This window comes from Syngnathus floridae, chromosome 6 (genome assembly GCF_059516105.1).
Source record: "Syngnathus floridae isolate MCC-2025c chromosome 6, RoL_Sflo_1.0, whole genome shotgun sequence".
In the NCBI taxonomy this organism is placed as follows: Eukaryota; Metazoa; Chordata; class Actinopteri; order Syngnathiformes; family Syngnathidae; genus Syngnathus; species Syngnathus floridae.
Window position 1 is genome coordinate 11,549,397 of NC_142418.1, and position 18,471 is coordinate 11,567,867.

General features: G+C 39.7%; 1 protein-coding gene across 5 annotated transcripts in view; it reads left to right on the plus strand.

Moving 5' to 3' along the window:
• Positions 1-18,471, plus strand: part of rag2 (recombination activating gene 2) — a 112,113-nt gene that overhangs the window by 8,358 nt on the left and 85,284 nt on the right. For all 5 annotated transcript variants that reach the window (XM_088379128.1, XM_088379126.1, XM_088379130.1 and 2 more), the window contains exon 2: positions 4,529-4,653. The gene's annotated coding sequence lies outside the window, so the exon portion shown is untranslated. The remainder of the gene's footprint in view (positions 1-4,528; positions 4,654-18,471) is intronic.

Sequence of the window (18,471 nt, forward strand, 5' to 3'; positions counted from 1 at the left end):
GGTGTTATATGCGTTAACATGAACCTCGAACATGGGGCGAAGCATCCGGATGTACAGGGAGGTTAAACATGTTATGACCTAGTGCTTAGGTAAAAAATGTGTCAGATAAACTCAGATCTGGGCCTCAGTACCTCCCTCTGCAACTGGATACTGGATACTGGACTTCCTCTGTCAGAGGCCTCAGGTGGTGCGTGTTGGCGACAAAATCTCCGCCAGCATCACGCTGAGCACGGGGGCCCCCCAGGGCTGCGTGCTCAGTCCATTGCTCTTCACCCTGCTGACGCATGACTGCACTGCGACCTACAGCGACAACCGCATAGTGAAGTTTGCTGACGACACGACTCTGGTGGGTCTCATCACGAAGGGCGACGAGACTCGGTACAGGTCGGAAGTTGACCTTCTGACCACGTGGTGCAGGGACAACAACCTCCTGCTGAACGTCAGTAAGACCAAGGAAATCATTGTGGACTTCCGGAAGGGTCACACAACACACCTGCCGCTGATCATCGACGGTGCTGTGGTGGAGAGGGTGAGCTGCACCAAGTTCCTGGGGGTGCACATCAGTGAGGACCTCTCCTGGTCCGCGAACACCTCGTCACTGGCAAAGAAAGCTCAGCGCCGCCTGTATTTCCTGCGGAAGCTCAGGCGTGCATGTGCTCCTCAGGCAGTCCTGTCTACATTCTACCGTGGCACCATTGAGAGCGTCCTCACCAGTTGCATCGCTGTCTGGGGTGGTAACTGCACTGAACAGAACTTGAAGGCCCTGCAGCGCATAGTGAATACGGCTGGTAAGATTATTGGTGCTTCGCTTCCCTCCCTGAAGGACATTTACACCTCCCATCTCGCCCGCAAGGCAACCTCGATTGCCAGAGATGTGAGTCACCCGGCTCACTCCTTGTTTGACCTTCTGCCCTCTGGGAAGAGGTACAGGAGCCTGCGCTCCCGCACCACCAGACTCGCCAACAGCTTCTTTCTCCAGGCTGTTAGGGCCCTGAACTCGCTACCCCCTTCTGCGTAGCGTGCGGCACTGTTGCGCTATTTTCGGGAATGTCTGCTGTACGCGTTTTTACGCTCCTCTTAATTAATTATTTATTTATTTATTGTTGTGTTATTTATTCATTATTTATTCAGCACGCTTTTGTTATACTTGTTTACTGTTTGTCTGTTGTGAGCCATGTCTTGTCACCGTGGGATAGGGGGGAACGAAATTTCGGTTTCTTTGTGTGTCTTTGGCATGTGGAGAAATTGACAATAAAGCTGACTTTGACTTTGACTTTGATCTGACTATTTGCCACAAGGTGTGGTGTGAGTAACTGTTAGGCTAGCATGATCTTTGTATGTATTTATTATTTGTTCTTGTTGTTTATGATTTTTTTCAACCTATCAGAACATCCAACAATGTGCCCAGAAGTATTGTTTCCAGTATTCATGCTTAAAATACTATTTTTCTCCTTAATATAAAGTTTGAGCAAAAATATCAATAGTTTTTGATGCCACACAATTTGTGCTTTGCGGATTTATGAAAAGAAGGTTCAATTTCTCGACTCTCAGCACATCTATTTCCTATTCAGGGGGACTCCAAGTGAAATTGCAAAATAAAATAAAGTGCCCTCTTTCTTTTTATTGCTGCCTTGGCTGCTTCTTATAGATGATGCTGCCTCAAAGTAGTGAGTAGAATTGGATTATCACAAAAACGTGGTGAATGTTGTGACGTAGTCATCTTTGCGCCATTTGACCTGTTTTGTCACCGTTAAGCTCCCTGCTGGGAGTCAAACTTGAATACAGCTTGTGTGTGCAGCTTTTGAGAGAAGCATGAATGTCAGCGGATGAGAAAAAAGCACCTCATAGAGGAAGCAGTGTTCCATGAGCGGCAGTCTAGTGGCTCATGCTGCCCATTTGACAGATGTAGTAAAAGCTTTTGTCCTACTATGTTCAGGACACTTAGTTGGTCTGAAAGTACTCTCTCAAATATATTCTCTTCAATGTTGTCTTTATCAAGGCCCATGTGATAAACAGATAATATATACATATTTATGTTTTTTACGTATCACGTACCAATACTTTGCACCGCATGGAGCTACATGTTTAGGTATTTGACACTTCAGAAAAAATAAAGAGACAACTATCCTTCATACATTTTTTGTATAGTGCCGATGCAAGGTCATGTATAAACTGTCGTATATCCCAGCTGGCCTTGGGCACTTGTGCACTCTTGACTGAGAAATCATAGGGTACATCCAGACAAACAACTATTCAAACCTATGATGAAGTTTCTCATTACCTATTATGCATGCTTTTGGACTGAGAGGAACCTAGAGATCCGTGAGAAAAACAGACATGCAATCGGGGTAGTGCAAGAAGAGGTCTGCATGGAGATTAAAATCCCACCTTTAACTGTCAGGCAGACAATCTAACATCCACCATGTTGTCGATTGATTTTTACTTTTAGTAGTATTTTATTAGTAGTAGGACAATCAGAAATTCGGGCTTTTTGTCACATTACACAACTGTGATTGAGTGTAAAAAAATTTTTTGGGGGATCTTTTGATAGTTGGATAAAAGTGTATCACAGACATGTTATCAGATATTGGCATTCTTTCCCAGGGACAGAATGGTCCGTCCGTCCGCCCATTTTACTGATGGATGAAGGATGAGAACTTTTTGTTTTATAAAGGAACGACTTAGCAAGGATAAAAATGGGCTTTTGTCTGTCCCCGCAATTGTTCCCTACAGGGTCAAGTATCGACAGACGTCCCTTTCACTAATAACTGACAAAAACACCCATCCTATCTTGTCCGTGTAATACGTTAATGCACTACTTTAGACCAAATGTGAAATGTCATGAAGCGCCACTAGTCTTGAACTTGTTCACGGTGTTTGTATGAGTGATGGTGTGAATCCACTTTGCTTCAACTAGAAGGGTTTGTAATTCATTGCTCCTGGATTAAATCGATGCAGTCAATGGGGAAATGTGTCCATGGAAGAACCCGTGACCACATTGAATATACCATCCATCAATCATCAGATACACCACACACAAGTGGCTTGTCGAAAGGCTCTTTAAGTGCCATTCAGGCCTGACCAACAGTTATCAACCAACCTTTCTGACAGACATAAAAACAACCTCTGTATCACCATTTACTGTCAGCTCTTAGTAAACATTGAAATTTCAGGTAAAAATCGGCTGCAGAGAAAAACAATTACGGTATGGTCAAATGTTTACCTTGAGGTTGTGTTATTGTTTTATTTGTATGAATGCAATTATGCCAGTCCACTGCTGCTATTGCTGTTCAAATAAAGGACTGGGAAATTTTACAATCGAGGAAAGGCTATGCAAACATTTTATGGTGACAATTAAATTCAATGAGTTTTATTTCATTGTGCCCTTTTGCAAACACAAGCCTGTATGCATAAAGATGAGTTTAGCACTATGCCAGGAAATTAGGGCGACAAGAGGGGGAAAAAAAACGAGATTAAAGATAAAAACACATTTTGCAGGATTAATCTCACCTTTGAGAAAGATTCTTACATATAACAATTTTCAGACATACTTAAACATATTTTGAAAACACAGATGTGCATAAATCAAGTACACCAAAAAGTTAAATAACAAAAGCTTGACATCACTGTGCTGTTTGAGGGAAAACAGTTATAAACACCATGCCAGACTCACTCCTTAGAAACAATATAATATAATAATTTATTTCTCAATTACTATTCTATCAAGTACAGTACCATATTTCCTGCAGCATATGGTGCATTTAAAAGCCTTTGATTTTCTCAAACACTGAAAGAGCGCATTTTAATATGGTGTGTCATTTGGACCAAATTCCAAATCCTGTAAATGTTATGTGGCTGCCGCCGCAGGACGTAATATGTTTCCCCAACGCACCAATCAGAGGACATTACGTTTTTCGTAGTTTGGAGCGGTAAACCAACCAGTAATACGCAAAACCAATACGCAGTGTACGTACCTCCGCTATCGGTTTGTGCAAAGGCAAATGGCATTAGCTCCCTTTAAAATAGCATTGACAAAGAGACATGCTTACGAGGCACAAATGAAGCTTTCTGGAAAGACGGGATCATTGCCAACGAGCAACTCTTTTTATTTGTTTTTTTGTTTACCTAAATCATGGCATGCATGCACCCTGTAATGCGGTGCACCCTATGTGTGGATTAAGTACAGAAGAGCCCCTGAAATTGAGTCTGCGCCTTTAGTTTAGATATGCGTCATCACGATAAATTAGGTGTGTTCGGACCTTCGCAGTGGAGGCTCTGCAAAACCCCTGAGACTGACTCACCGAACCCCTAGGGTTCGATCGAACCCGGGTTAAGAACCACTGGTCTAGGGGCTATCAATATTGAAAAAAAAAAAATGTTGATTCTACTTATTTCTTTACATTTCTATTTCTTTACATTCTTGGCTTGAGTTGATCAACCTGCAGGCAATTCTGTTCAGAGCAGTAGAAGTAATTTTAGAAAGGCAATACATTTCAAATGATCCTGACAGTCAAACATATCGTTGCAGCATCCACGGACCAACCAAACACCCGTACGATGGACTCTGAACATCACATGACTAATCCCCGATGTGCATGTTTATGCAGCCATGCTGATCGTCATGTTGCGACTGCAGATGGGAGAACCACAAGGGTAAGTCCCTCCGTGCGGGGAGTGGTGGCATCACAAGTTCAAATATCACTGTATAACTTTGTCCCCTCCATTATTATTAGTAATAATTGTATTTTTACTATGTTTACAACATCTTGCATCTGTTTCTTTGGATGTTGTGGAGCAGTAATTGCACATAGACGATATCATCGACTTTGTAACAAAAAAGAAAGTGACGTATGCCGTAAAGCATGTTGGCACATATATAGTTTTTTGTGTGTGGCAGGGTTCCTGCCACCCTCCTCAAAATTTCTTTGTCTCAGTAAAAGCGATACAGACGTCGCCATGACTACAGTACCATTCAGTTAAGTTGTAATATGTCAAAAGTCAAAGTCTGCTTTATTGTCAATTTCTCCACATGCCAAGACATACAAAGAGGCCGAAATTACGTTTCCCACTATCCCACGGTGACAAGACATAGTACACAATATATATACAAGTAAACAACACAAAAAGTAAAAACAAGAAGGCACAAACAATGTGATTGTTCAATAGTATTTTCAGCAGGAGATTCAAATACCAATACAGTAATCCCTCGTTTATCGCAAAAAATTGGTTCCAAAAACCACCCGCGATAAGTGAAATCCGCCAAGTACGGTCACCAACAAGAAGTACGGGGCAGGCTAACTTTTATTTGAAAACTGCTAAACATGAAAATGTTTATTTCTCATAATAGTCCCGCTTTAAAACGATTCGTGTCTTTTTGTGTGTCAGAAAAAGAAATAGAATCTAAGTATTTATAACAACTCTCATATCATTGAAACAATGAATCTATAGTGATCTACATCCATTTGGAAAATGTTCAATGCCACAAAACAACTTATACAGCTTTTTGTCTTTGCTATCCCTTTGTTGTGAATGCTCTATTAGTCTATCCATGGGAAGCAATTTTATGTTTTCTTCAGCACAATTACCTAGCAATGACAGTCCATTTCAGGTTCGTCAGACTCCTCACTTAACTTTCCATATATAACCATTATCATGCAGATTGCCCCATTATCTACTGAAAAAGGACACTTGTTTTTGAGTGAGATGTCACATTATTCTCTGACAAAACTGAAAATTGTCTATTGTCAGGTGTTTTTTTGTGTACCGGTAACTTTTTTTTTTTTCACCTTAAAAACAATATTCTATTCCACCATACAAATGTCACTATTTCCCATGACCAAAGTACTGTTTCAAAGGGAGCACTGTTTGTATCTTCATGCTGCTTAGGTGCTATCTAGTGTACTGTCTTATTTGTATGCACATTTTTGGTTACCTCGGCCAGAGAGAATGTAGCTCTTTTTTTTTTCTCATTGGTGACTCACCTCGAGGCGCGCTTACCTGCATGGTTCTGTCAAAGTCCTTCCGAACCAGATACTTCTGATCCCTCAGGCTGACAGGACAATCTATCTTCACCTGAGGAAGAACTTTGCACCGTTTGTCTTCAGCATGCGCCCTCTATCAAGGAGAACCAAAATAGATATGATAAAATATTCACAGCTTTCTCCCTGATAATGACATTCAAGAATGTGTCCTCAATTCCAAATTGTATTTCCATTATTTATTATTGTAATATATTTCCGATAAAACTCAGGATTGTTTTCCAGTGTATGATCCAACTTCATCAAACATTTTTCACAGTTGAAGGGTCAAATCCAGAGTAAAAGCGTGCATAATTGAATTCTGTTCAGTATACGTATTTAGAGGGCAAATACTTCTCATCCTAAATGTTCACACACCAGTACTGAGCATATAAGCAATGGCAGGCTTGTAGCACTAACAGGATTATGCACCAAGACTTTGACTTTTACAGCCATGGCCTTAAAATAAAGGGATTCATTTCGAAGCTGTTGATCATGGGGTAACCCATGTCTTACCATATGAACTCCATTTTAGTTTCTTGAAGCATCAACAAAACAAACCACAATCACCCAATTCCAACCCAATCATAACATTACGGCCACAATTGGTGACAATACATAGTTTGTCTATGTCCTTGATGAAACTAACTACAAAAGGGAGAAAAGGTTATGCGATGATCTGAATGCTGACATCATTGACTGATTTGTGAAAGTAGAGTCAAGGGCTTGTGTGTCTTATGATGGTATTAGAGAGCAGATTCTTGGCCATTCATCAATTTTTGATAATGATCATTCTGTTCAAGTTCATGGAGAGCTTATGCTTGTCCCAGATGAGTTCAGACAGGGGTCCAGAAATAACCAGTTAATCACAGGCTCAGCCACCTTGAAACAGACAGCTGTTCTCCCTCACATCTACGGGCAGGGTCTTCATTTAACCTGAGTGAGATGGAAACGATTGATCTGTTGTGGCGACCCCTAATGGGAGCAGCGGAAAGATGAAGTTTTCGACAGTGGCAGAGACGAACACTGCATAGAAACGCCACACAAAAAGACCAATTCAAACAAGAATTAAAATGATATTTTTTGGTAAGGTAACAAAATAAATAACAGAACCGATCCGGCAGCATTTGTTACACAGTTTTGTGTCCCAAAATTCATATTGGTAAAAGAATGAATCTTCTGACTTATGCAAATATTTTATATGGTTATACAGATGTGTGATGCTGCCAATGTGAAGTAAAAAAACATGACTGGCAAACACAAACTCAAAAACATTACTATATAGTCAAACACATTTGAACGTACTCACAAATACATTCAAATGTGTTACCAAACGGAAGATGATGTCAGGTAGAGACTGGGAAGATGGCTGTAATAACGTCTTCAATAATACAGATGTCGATGTGGAGGAATTAAAATGTACGGTTCTCTCATCGATTGAGAGGAAATTTGTGGATGTTCAAATTATTTTCAGTCTGGTGCACTTGTTAGCACATTCCCTCACAGTTCAAAGGTGCATGGTTTGATTTCGGCCCCCGCCTTCCTGCGTTCGCATGGCTCGTGCCTGTGTGGGTTTCCTCAGGGTGCTCTGGATTCCGGACCCATTCCAAAAACATGTTTTGTAAATTCATGGCCTGGATGATCTACTCTCTACCGGCCATCAGTTTACAACCTACACTGCAACAGCACAAAAAATGACTCCTTGGCTTATGTCAGATCAATGAAACATCACCCCTTGGCCAGCCTGAACAAGTTCAATAACATTGTGTAGAAGGTAGTTAGGAAACCATCATGCTTCTTTGACAGTCCTACAAATCTTGCCTTTAGCCCATAGACTTTTTTTCATCATGCATGAACTGGTCTATTTAATTTATTATCTTCTTAGGTCAAAAGAATCAACCAAAATTGCTTGATAAGTGGACTCCTTGATTGGCACTGCAGGATTTACATAATATAAAGAGAACATTCAGCTAATGCAGATGACACATTATTCCATGTGTAAGAAAGAAAAGGCAAAGGTATGCGTCAGCAGCCTGTCACTCACCTCCATGCCAGATACATGCTTTAGGTGGAGCAAGCCTAAAAAATGTTAAATCTGTTCTTATGCGCACTCCGCTAGTATTTTTTTCTCTCACTTGAAACTAGATGAGGCTGTGATCCAGGTTCTTAAACCCCCTCACAACCACCATTGATCCAATTCCAGCTGTTTTAATGAAAACCCAAAGAAACACAGAAGCCTTTCATGAAGTCACTATGACCTTAACTCAGCGGTAAAAGAGATCGCAACCGCTATTTTACATGAATTTAAGGACCAGTACCATGACACAGATAACACAAAGATTCTGACTACTACACTTGACCCACACAAAATCTTGGACTTTCCTGAATGAGCGCAGCTGCACTGATACAATCTTCAAGACACTGACTAACAGTATTCTGAAAGACTGTTCAGTCTTTTTTTTTCTTTTACCACTGTTTTGTGTGTGCATCGTTTTTTACCCCAATGATAAAGCAGATGACAGTAACTGATCATTTAACAATAGTCGACCTCATAACATTTTAGTGATAGCCAATTATATCGACGAATTCTTTTTTAATGAAGGATATGTAAAAGAATAATGATTCAAATGCACACTAGCTACCTTTACATTTGAGAAAATGACATTAAAAATGCTAAAAATAAAACCATAAATAATTAGCATAAACATTCATCAATTCTTCTTCCAAGCAGTTTATCCTCACTAGGGCTGCGGAATAGCTGGAGTCTATCCCAGCTGTCTCATTGTGAATAGGCAGTTAGACTGAACAGATAAAAAACTATTCACTCTCACAATCACATGTACGGACAATTTGGAATGGTCGATCTCCCTCCCATGCATTATTTTGGAAGGTGGGAGGAAGTACCTGGAGGTAATACACGCAGGCACAGCGAGAACATACAAATTCCACACAGGAAAGCCAAGGCCAGAACCATACCCTGCATCTCTGAACTGTGAAATATATCTGCTAACATTGCCACCTATTAAAATGAACGAGTTATGTACGAACTAATTAATAAAAAATATATTTTACGAACATCAGGTCTTTTTACGCAGACTACATGATGTGATAAGCAGATACTCTACCATGTGTGTTCTCTATGTTTTATAAAAGCCCCATCCCATCCATACAGAAATACAGGTTTACAAGGTTAGATTTTAATGAGTCTCTTTGCCTGGTCACACACTCATCTGATACGGCTCTGTTGCTGCTGTTAAAGCCAAAATCATGCTATCGCTGTGTATTCAGGCCAAGCCAGGTCCATCATTAATACTGCTCTTATCATTGTGTTCGCCATGATTTCCATCCAATCCATTGTTATCAGTGAGACCCATATCAAACCGTGCCTGTCTTGTTGGGACATAGAGCAGAAGATTTGCTACCCTGTCCACAGTCTGTGTGCTCTTGCCTGTTGGCCAGGAGAACACAACAAAACCTTGACATTAATGATTCAGTGAGCACAGTAATTGAGTGCCTTTCTCATTTCCTGGCAGCTACAATACATTGGTGGCATTGGGTAGGCAGAGGAGTAGAATGATGGAACCATGCCGGTAAAATTCTCCTAAGATTAAGAAGGAGTGAGAGAGTGGATAAGGGATATGGAATGGGAAATAAAGAAAGGGCATACAATAAGAGTGTGATTGGTTAAAGAGAAAGTCAAGTAGACAATGTTCTTTACAATAATATGTCCTATGCTCATCCACTAGTCTAACAAGGGCCTTCTCAATAATTTTGTGGAATGTGAATTAAGCAGGCAAATCTGTTTTTATCTCAGTTGGCAGCCATTTTGCCACTTGCTTGTCGTGATCACTCACAGATCAGCTTGCAAATATCACATGACCAAACTCTGAAAACAGGTGACCCGTGATTTGTTGTTACCTGAGCCATGAGCAACTGTAATGCCATTTTCACCACTTTAGATGGATTAAAAGGAGTGGATTTTGCTACTTAATTCATATTTTGCAAATGCAACATGAATCAGAGCATAATGGCTGGTTTTTCAGGAACTAGATCAGAACTCTGCAAAGAATAGCAAATAAAGCCTACCTCTTGGCCATTTTAACATGTGTGAATGCTATGAGCATACGTATATAAGTAGATTTTACTATTTCACATAGAGAGGGCTCACTATAAGTGCTTCATGTGGTCAAGATAGAAAGCACATAATGGATGTACAAAATACAGAATGTGTATTATACAGAAACACTCATCCAGCCACCAAAGACTAGCTACGCATAGCTGCTTGGTGCTATTGAACTTGAGTATTGAATATGGAATTCAGCACAACCCTTTTTTTAAGTCACTTTGATGATCAAATAGGACCAGCATTTTTTGTTTATAAAAAAAAAAAAAATTGGCAAATCTAAAATGACCACAAATCATGTGTGAAATATACTCATGATATACTGACTGCTTGTCAGGACGGTAATCATTAGGACAGCTCATGAAAGAGTGTTTGAGTGTTTGCAAATCTTTTCATCATCATTATTATTGGCATTACTGGTATTTTAAGAACAGCTTGCAATTAGAATTAAATAATTCCGTGTGTGTCCGCTATCAGTCTTTTTGCCTGTGCATTGATTGAAAATAGCCCCATGATTCCATGATCATTCTTGTTAGAATTGGGAAGTAAATAAATTAACATTGCACAAAACTATAATGCAAGCTGGATATTGAGTGAACAAAGAAATGGTAAATGGGTCAGCGAATGACTGTAGTTCAGTGCAGTGCTATGCATTTCTTCTCAGGCCAGCCCATGCGACTCAGCTGCCTGTCAGCAGGACGAGGCAGATGGGAGACATAAAACGCTTCATGTCTTGACAAGGTAGTCTGTCAAACTTAGGGAGAACAGTCACAGGGGTAATGTTTTGACAAGGCATTAAATGTCTCCTTCGCAGACGTCCTGTATGTCATTGCATTAGATGGACGTCGAGATACAGATGGCTTTTCATGCATGCCGATAGCAATTCTGTACGTGTGTGTACGTGTGTGTGTGTGCGTGTGTGTGTGTGCGCGTGTGTGTGTTTGTGTGCGTGTGTGTGTCTTGAGGAGCTGTTGTCCTCAAGACCACATTAACGACACTCAGCTAATGATGAGCCTTTAGCAGTGTCACTCATAAGTCTCAAATGTCACCATGTAAGTGAGTTGTTAAAACACAATTAAACCCAATTTGATATGGAAGATCCCACCGTTAAATCAATATTACGTAATCTCCACACATGTCCACTATACATATATATATATATATATATATATATATCAAAACATAAAGTATATGCATGAACAATGAACATCTTTGTGTTTTCTCCCATTAATTGAGACAAGATGGTAAATGCAAATAATGGTGAGCTGTGAGATGAATATTCCTAAATACAGTGTAAAAATATCTGCCACAATTGTTTGACAGTAGCTGTCTGTGGACTGAATTTCTATTAGCACGAATGCAATCTTGTAAAATTTAGTTTGGTGGTATTGTGTAATAATCCAAATGATCTGTATCAAAATGACTGGCAAGTCATTGGTCAACAGTAGACAGTTGAGCTAATCTAAATATTATCTGGTTTCGAGTTTAGGCTTTCAAATAATACTCATTTATACTTGTCTATCGTCTCTATTAGGATGTATAAAATTGATGACTTGAAAGAAGTTGATGCCAAATACCTTGTTTCGAATGTGTTGCTGAAGCTATAAAACCTTCGAGTTACAACTTGTTGCATAAATTCAAGTTCATTTCTGCATGACTGAATTGAGGCTGAGCTTTCCCAATATGGCTGTCAGGTCCTCAAGCCTCTGTTCACCAGCGACTATACTCAATATTATCCCCTCTCACCTCTTACACAGCGTTTGTCTTGAGCCAAGGCCTCGTCTGCAATATGGCCAGGCAAATTGAATCTGCCAGTCAGTTGAAGTGCCACACTTATCTAATCCAAGCGACAGTGCTGTTCTCTATTGCCTATGCATGACATCCTCCGTGTTTGTAACGTAAACACCCAGCAGCATTTTATTTTCTACAAAGTATGTTTCCCACTCTGACTATAGTTTACATTAAGGTCTATCTATCATTAATGTGATTTTTTTTTTTCCATTCAGTCTTAATTTTGCTCTATTATGATGAATTGAAAATGGTTGATGGGTTAAGAATGCAGGCTATGACTGAAAAGGCCCCGGTGGTTTCTGTCTGCATAGCTCACTTGTCCTTGAGCAAGGCACGTAGAAGCTTCTCAAGTGTTTCCCAGACAGTAGCCAGCCTCTTAGCTAGTACAGGGATCTCAGACCAGCGGGCCAATTGCGGCCCGCAGGACAATCGTTAGTGGCCCTCGCCTCAATATGAATGTATAATGTTAGTTTGGCCCACGATTTTGATATGAATGGTTGTTTGCGGTGCTGATTTGAATGTGTTTTTTTGGGAGCACATACATGTGTGAAAAGCTCTTTTCTACCTTGAACTTCAATAAGTCCAATTATAGGTGCAGACTTACTGATGAGCATCTTCAAAACCTGCTGAGGGTCTCAACTGGTTCCTCCCTCACACTAAATGTGGCTCAGCTAAATAATATAAAAATACATTTCTCTAGTCAGCCACTATATGTGGTTTCTTCAGTTTTCTATATCTGCTGAATTAGTATTGTTTTCATTACTATCATTTTATTTATGTATTACTGTTTGATAAGAGAAGACCCAGACATGAGGTCTGTCGATAAGAGAAACTGGCTGTTCTAGAGGATGATGGTTGAGTTCTCTCAGTCAGATGATGAGCAAGGTTACACATAAGGGAGTTCAAATTACGATGCAATATACCCTGCAACTAGTCGCCTAATGAATGGATGAGTGTAAGGATTATTGCATTCACTTTTGTTTTTGCATAATGCATGACTTATAGCACTAGATGTTTGGTTTCTGACTGTTTCAACAGCAGCATGCATATCCTAATGTTGCACTTTGTGGCTATGCTAACAATTCATCAAATTGCAGCACAAATCTTCTCATACATCACTGATATTTATGTGCAATTACGCTTTTGATGTCTGATAGTTGTCAGATAATTATTTATTTATAGCTGATCTTTGCAAGCAAGTTGAAAATACATGCAGTATTTATATTTTAAAATATGTGACTTGGGTTGTTCCCCGCCTTCTGCAAGTCAACCGGGATAGGCTCCAGCACTCCTGTGATCTTTGTGTGCAAAAGCAGTTCCGATGGATGGATGGATGGATGGATGGATGGATGGATGGATGGATGGATGGATGGATGGATGGATGGATGGATGGATGGATGGATGGATGGATGGATGGATGGATGGATGGATGGATGGATTTGGATGGGCGGATGGATGGATGGATGGATGGATGGATGGATGGATTTGGATGGGCGGATGGATGGATTTGGATGGGCGGATGGATGGATTTGGATGGGCGGATGGATGGATTTGGATGGGCGGATGGATGGATTTGGATGGGCGGATGGATGGATTTGGATGGGCGGATGGATGGATTTGGATGGGCGGATGGATGGATTTGGATGGGCGGATGGACAGACAGATGGACGGACTGATGGATAGATCGGACTAGCAACTTTTGAGAACAATTTATTCTTACAATGTCTTACAAATGGAGCAATACAATTCCGTAGCACCAAGCAGCGTTGTTCCTTTGAATGCTTTTTATTCAATAATACAAGCCTTTTCAAAAAAGGAATTTCTTTTTTTCAGTAGATCTGGCTGGGCAAACAGCAGTGTACACTGGTCAACAAGGTTAATAATAATTACAATACTTTAACTTCCAGAGCATTGCATAGAAGCACATTCTATGCAACTCTTCGACTTATCATTTTATGTTTGCATGTCTTTGTGACCATTTTGTGTTTTGTATGATCTAAAAAATGTATCCCAAGAGGAGTACTTGCTAGTAGAATGTGGTCATTTGTGTGAGATTTTCCCTCCCAAACCAAAAGGTGTCTTTTTTTTTTTTTTGGGCTATTGAAGAGCCTCTTGTTTCCCGTCAGCTGGCATGAGGTCCAGCTCTATGATATATTCTTTTGCACAGAAAACTGTGAACAAACACGCTTAAGCATGAAAACATAAAAGGATGAGACTAGCCGAGTGCTGTTTCAAGCAGTGGTATCTTTGGTAGGGCAGGTGAGCAGCACCAAGCTCTTACTGGCCTGAAATGAAGCTGCTATTTCGAGTATAGAGCGAGATCTAGTGCGCTGGAGGCAAAATTGGTCAAACGGAAGTGCGAGGAAAGCACAAAAATAGCCTGAAATGGAGCCGCTGTTGCATCACAGAGTCAAAGCCAGCGCACTGGAAGCATAACTATGCACTAGGAAGTGTGGGGAAAGCTCAAAAATAGCCAAAAATAGCAGCTCAGTTGAAGGCTCGTGGCTCAGCGTCTCTCGACTCTGTGTGATCGCATGGCGTGGGGCCCCGCTGTCCTCTCCTTGCTGGGTGTCTGTGCCGGCTGCTCACAAAAGAGACTTGGTTTTTAGGCTGGAAGTGATTGATTCCTTTCACATTCATTTTAATAGGAAGAATTGCTTTAGTTTGTGAATACAGTTTCTGAATGAATTATGTTGTAAACCAAGGTTGTCCATTGCATTTTGGTGCCCAGTGAATTGTCAAACTGGGCATAATGTTACTGTGGCTTAAGTTTGTGTCATGAGGTTTTGTGCTTTTTATGTGCAGCATAGTAATAATTAACTTTTAAGTGCAAACCATTTGCATTTATTTTTCATGAACTCTTTGTATTACATACTGAATTTTTTAAAATGCGTTTTTTATGTGCCATATATTTTATCTGCAATAGAATATTGTTTCATTTTACTTTATTTAAGCAGTTTTAATGTTCATGGTGGTGTAAGTGTGAATAATTATCTGTCCCTATCAATGTGCTTCATTGCCTGTGTACAAATCCAATGTGCATTCTACTAGTGCTTGGAATCGCCATTTAAATTCACATTTGTTATTGTTGTTGACAGTAAGAAATTATTTGCAAATGGAATGGACCATATGTAACAAAAGACATTGAGCATTGTAGCTTACATGTTTTCACTTCCCACTTGTTTCAAGCTACTGAAATAATATCAGAGGAACTACCACATGTTTCTTTAAATGTGCGATAACTTGAGCTGTGGTTCGATGCAGGTGTTAATTTTAAGTGGAAATGTCATCAAAACGAAATGGGAAACGGCTTCAAGCAATTCTGCTTATCTTGTCCCGCCCCGATTTTAACCAAGGATTTATATTGCCTGACTCAATAATTACACTTCTATTGTGTTGCTTATGATACCACAATAACAAAAAAGAAAGAACGGGGAAAAAAAGAAACACAAGAGTGACATTCTAGAATGTATACAACAATAAGATAGATTTATGAGTCTGTTTTATTTAATTTTTTTATCATTATTATTATTATTTTCATCCAAGTCTTGATGAGATTATCAATTTTTTTGTTTGACTATAAACAGTGCTTAATTACTTATGTTTGCACTCAACTTTATTTGGCTGCAATTGGATTCAAAAATACAATTTTTGACTGGCCAACTCAATTTTTTGACTGCTTGTCTGTTTTCATGTGTCTTCAAATGACCCATATACTTAACACTTAATGAATGAATGAATGAATGAATGAAACTTTATTTTTCACATTATTATCATTAATCTTTCATACATATACATACACATATACATGACATTTAAAAAGTATGAGGAAAAGGGTCCCCGAGTGAAGCTAAGTATAAGCTTATATAACGGCCTGATTGGACGGACGGATAGACAGACAGCCACTCATTATACACACGTACACACTCTCAACCCAGCTAACTATGGAAATGTGGATTTGATTATAGGTTTGTAAAAAGTAGCTAAAAATTTGTTTTTTTAAATTGGAGCTAGAGGGCATGACCTTTAAGGCTTCATCTATTTCGGTCCAAATCTGAAGTCCCCTACAAGCAACACTCATACTGGTGCGCACACATCTGCTTAATTCAGTTCAGGTAGTCTTAGTAACTCAGAATGGCGGAAGAGAGGGAGGGTTGGTGAATTAAACACAGTCCAAGACGGAGCCCTGATGACTTTCTTTTGTAGAGATTGAAATTTTTTAAGGTGACTCGAGAAGGTGTTGCCCCACTCTTTACATTTACTGCACACCTAAAACAACTTGCATGCACATTTGGCCAAAATGCGGATAAAAACTTATTCAACTTATTTTGTCTCAGTCACTATTAAGAATTTCTTCACCATCACGACAAATGCCATTTTAATTGCTATTTAACTTTGTTGGCAGTCCTCAATAACTCGCTTCCATGTTTCACATCATGGTGTTCCAGGTTTCACATCATTGGCCTGCCTCAGTGCTAATCATTGCAAGAATTTTTGACGAATCTGAACTTGTTTATCCCTTAACACATCCCACAATAAAGGCTAATCGGTGATCTTGAGAGATATCCCATAAGCAGGCCAAGATGGTTGTAAAGGCATGTGCTTGCTAATATCATTGGATTGTACATTTAATTGTTTCAACATCTAGCACATTTATAATTCTATTGAACTCTGTAGATGCAAGCAAAATGTCAGCACATTTGGAACATTACTGAGTCAACGTGGCCCCCAAAAAAGTTGATCTAGAACAAGTTAAAATTTTTGAACTTCACAACCCTCCTTTTGATTGTTGCCAACATTTACAGCACACACCATGCCACCATATTTTCCTGTCCTGCTGTTTTTCATGCCACTTGACAGAATGACAGCTCTTATAGAGACACAAAATGCTACCACCTGTCAAGAAGAGAATGAAACAAAACTGCCTGTGTGTGAAGTGGTCCATAAGGGAGACATCAACACAATTTAAAAATCAGTTCAGACAAATAGATGGCGATATATTGAAAAACAATTACGCCAAATGGAGAAGAGAATTTGACTGGCCAATGTCTAATTGACAGTATACAATTACACAAAGTATATGATATCTTTTTTTTAGATGGAAAATATAAAAAGGTGTACAATTGGAACTCTCTTATTGGGAAATCCAATTGTTATGAGTATGAATGGTATCTATTCATATACACATTTTAGAGGACTGTATGTGAAATAGGTACAGTACTGTAAATCACATTATAACATCACACGGTGTGCACGTGCGGTTTAGGATAATAAATCCAGTGAAGTCTCTGGGTCAGTGTGAGTCCAGCACAATGAACAGTAGTTTTCTACTTTAGGTATTTGCCAGACTTTGCATGAGTAAAATTGGGCATAACATGGCATTTGTGAGTCAATGTGGGATGGAAGTAAACTTTTCCGATCCAATCATCGTGGCATGCCTCATTTGCTTTAAAATTGAGGCAGTCAGAGCACAGTAAATCCAAGTAAGCCATGCCTGACATTGCAAAAACAGACATAGACTTTCTGTGTACCATGCATGACATTGGCAGTTAAACAGCAAGTTGTCCCCTTGCGCATGATGTAATTGTCCATGCATGTAATGTAGAGAATTGGAGACCACCTTGAACTCACACTACGTTATGTTGATGAAAAATGCACAATCAAAGTTCCCCGGTTGAACTGCATGCAGGTATTTCCGTCAGTTCGCAAACGCATCACGGCCGTCAAAGCATCACTGCCATCAAAAGCACACAGCAGCACACACATAAATATGAATATGTGCTGATGCAGCACAATCAGACCGACACAATATGAGATCTCAAGATTCTCTGATTTGCCACGCACACTGACCAGGCCTTGCGCTAACCAGTGGTTTGGCGATCCTGTTTAAAATGCGCTCCGTAGTTAGTATTGGACAATTTCCCACTGCACAGCTGAACATCTCTCACGGCACACCAGTGTGCCGCGGCACAGTGGTTGGGAAACACTGTTGTAGGCCAATGAGCAACTGCATATGTAATTTCTTGATGATTCGAGATGACAACATTCTTTTCATATGGCCAACATGAGACACAATGTTTGCAAGTACCGTAGTTTCTCAAGTATAACATGTTTTATATGCACCCCAAAAATCACCCTTCAAAAATTGATTTTCCTGCGTACGCATGTATAATATGCTCACCCAATTTGCTGGTATCCATGCTCAAAAATTAAAGTATCTGTATAGAAATTTGAAAAGCTTGTGTTGCTTGCCTCACAAATTGATATAACCAACAATACAGATACTTGTATGCTTGGTTTAAACATGTTAAACACTGTGGTACTATGACTGGAAGATATAATTCAGCCTCAGTTAAGACACCATAAGAATGACCTGAAAACCATTACCAGCTGTAATGAGATGAATTCCCATGGGTACAATAGATGGACAGTTACATAGATGGGAGGTGATGAAGAGGACAAGGTGACATAGGAAATGGTTATAACCCTAGTCGTCATTGCTATTTATTTAACAGTGTTTTCTGAAACCTACAAATGACT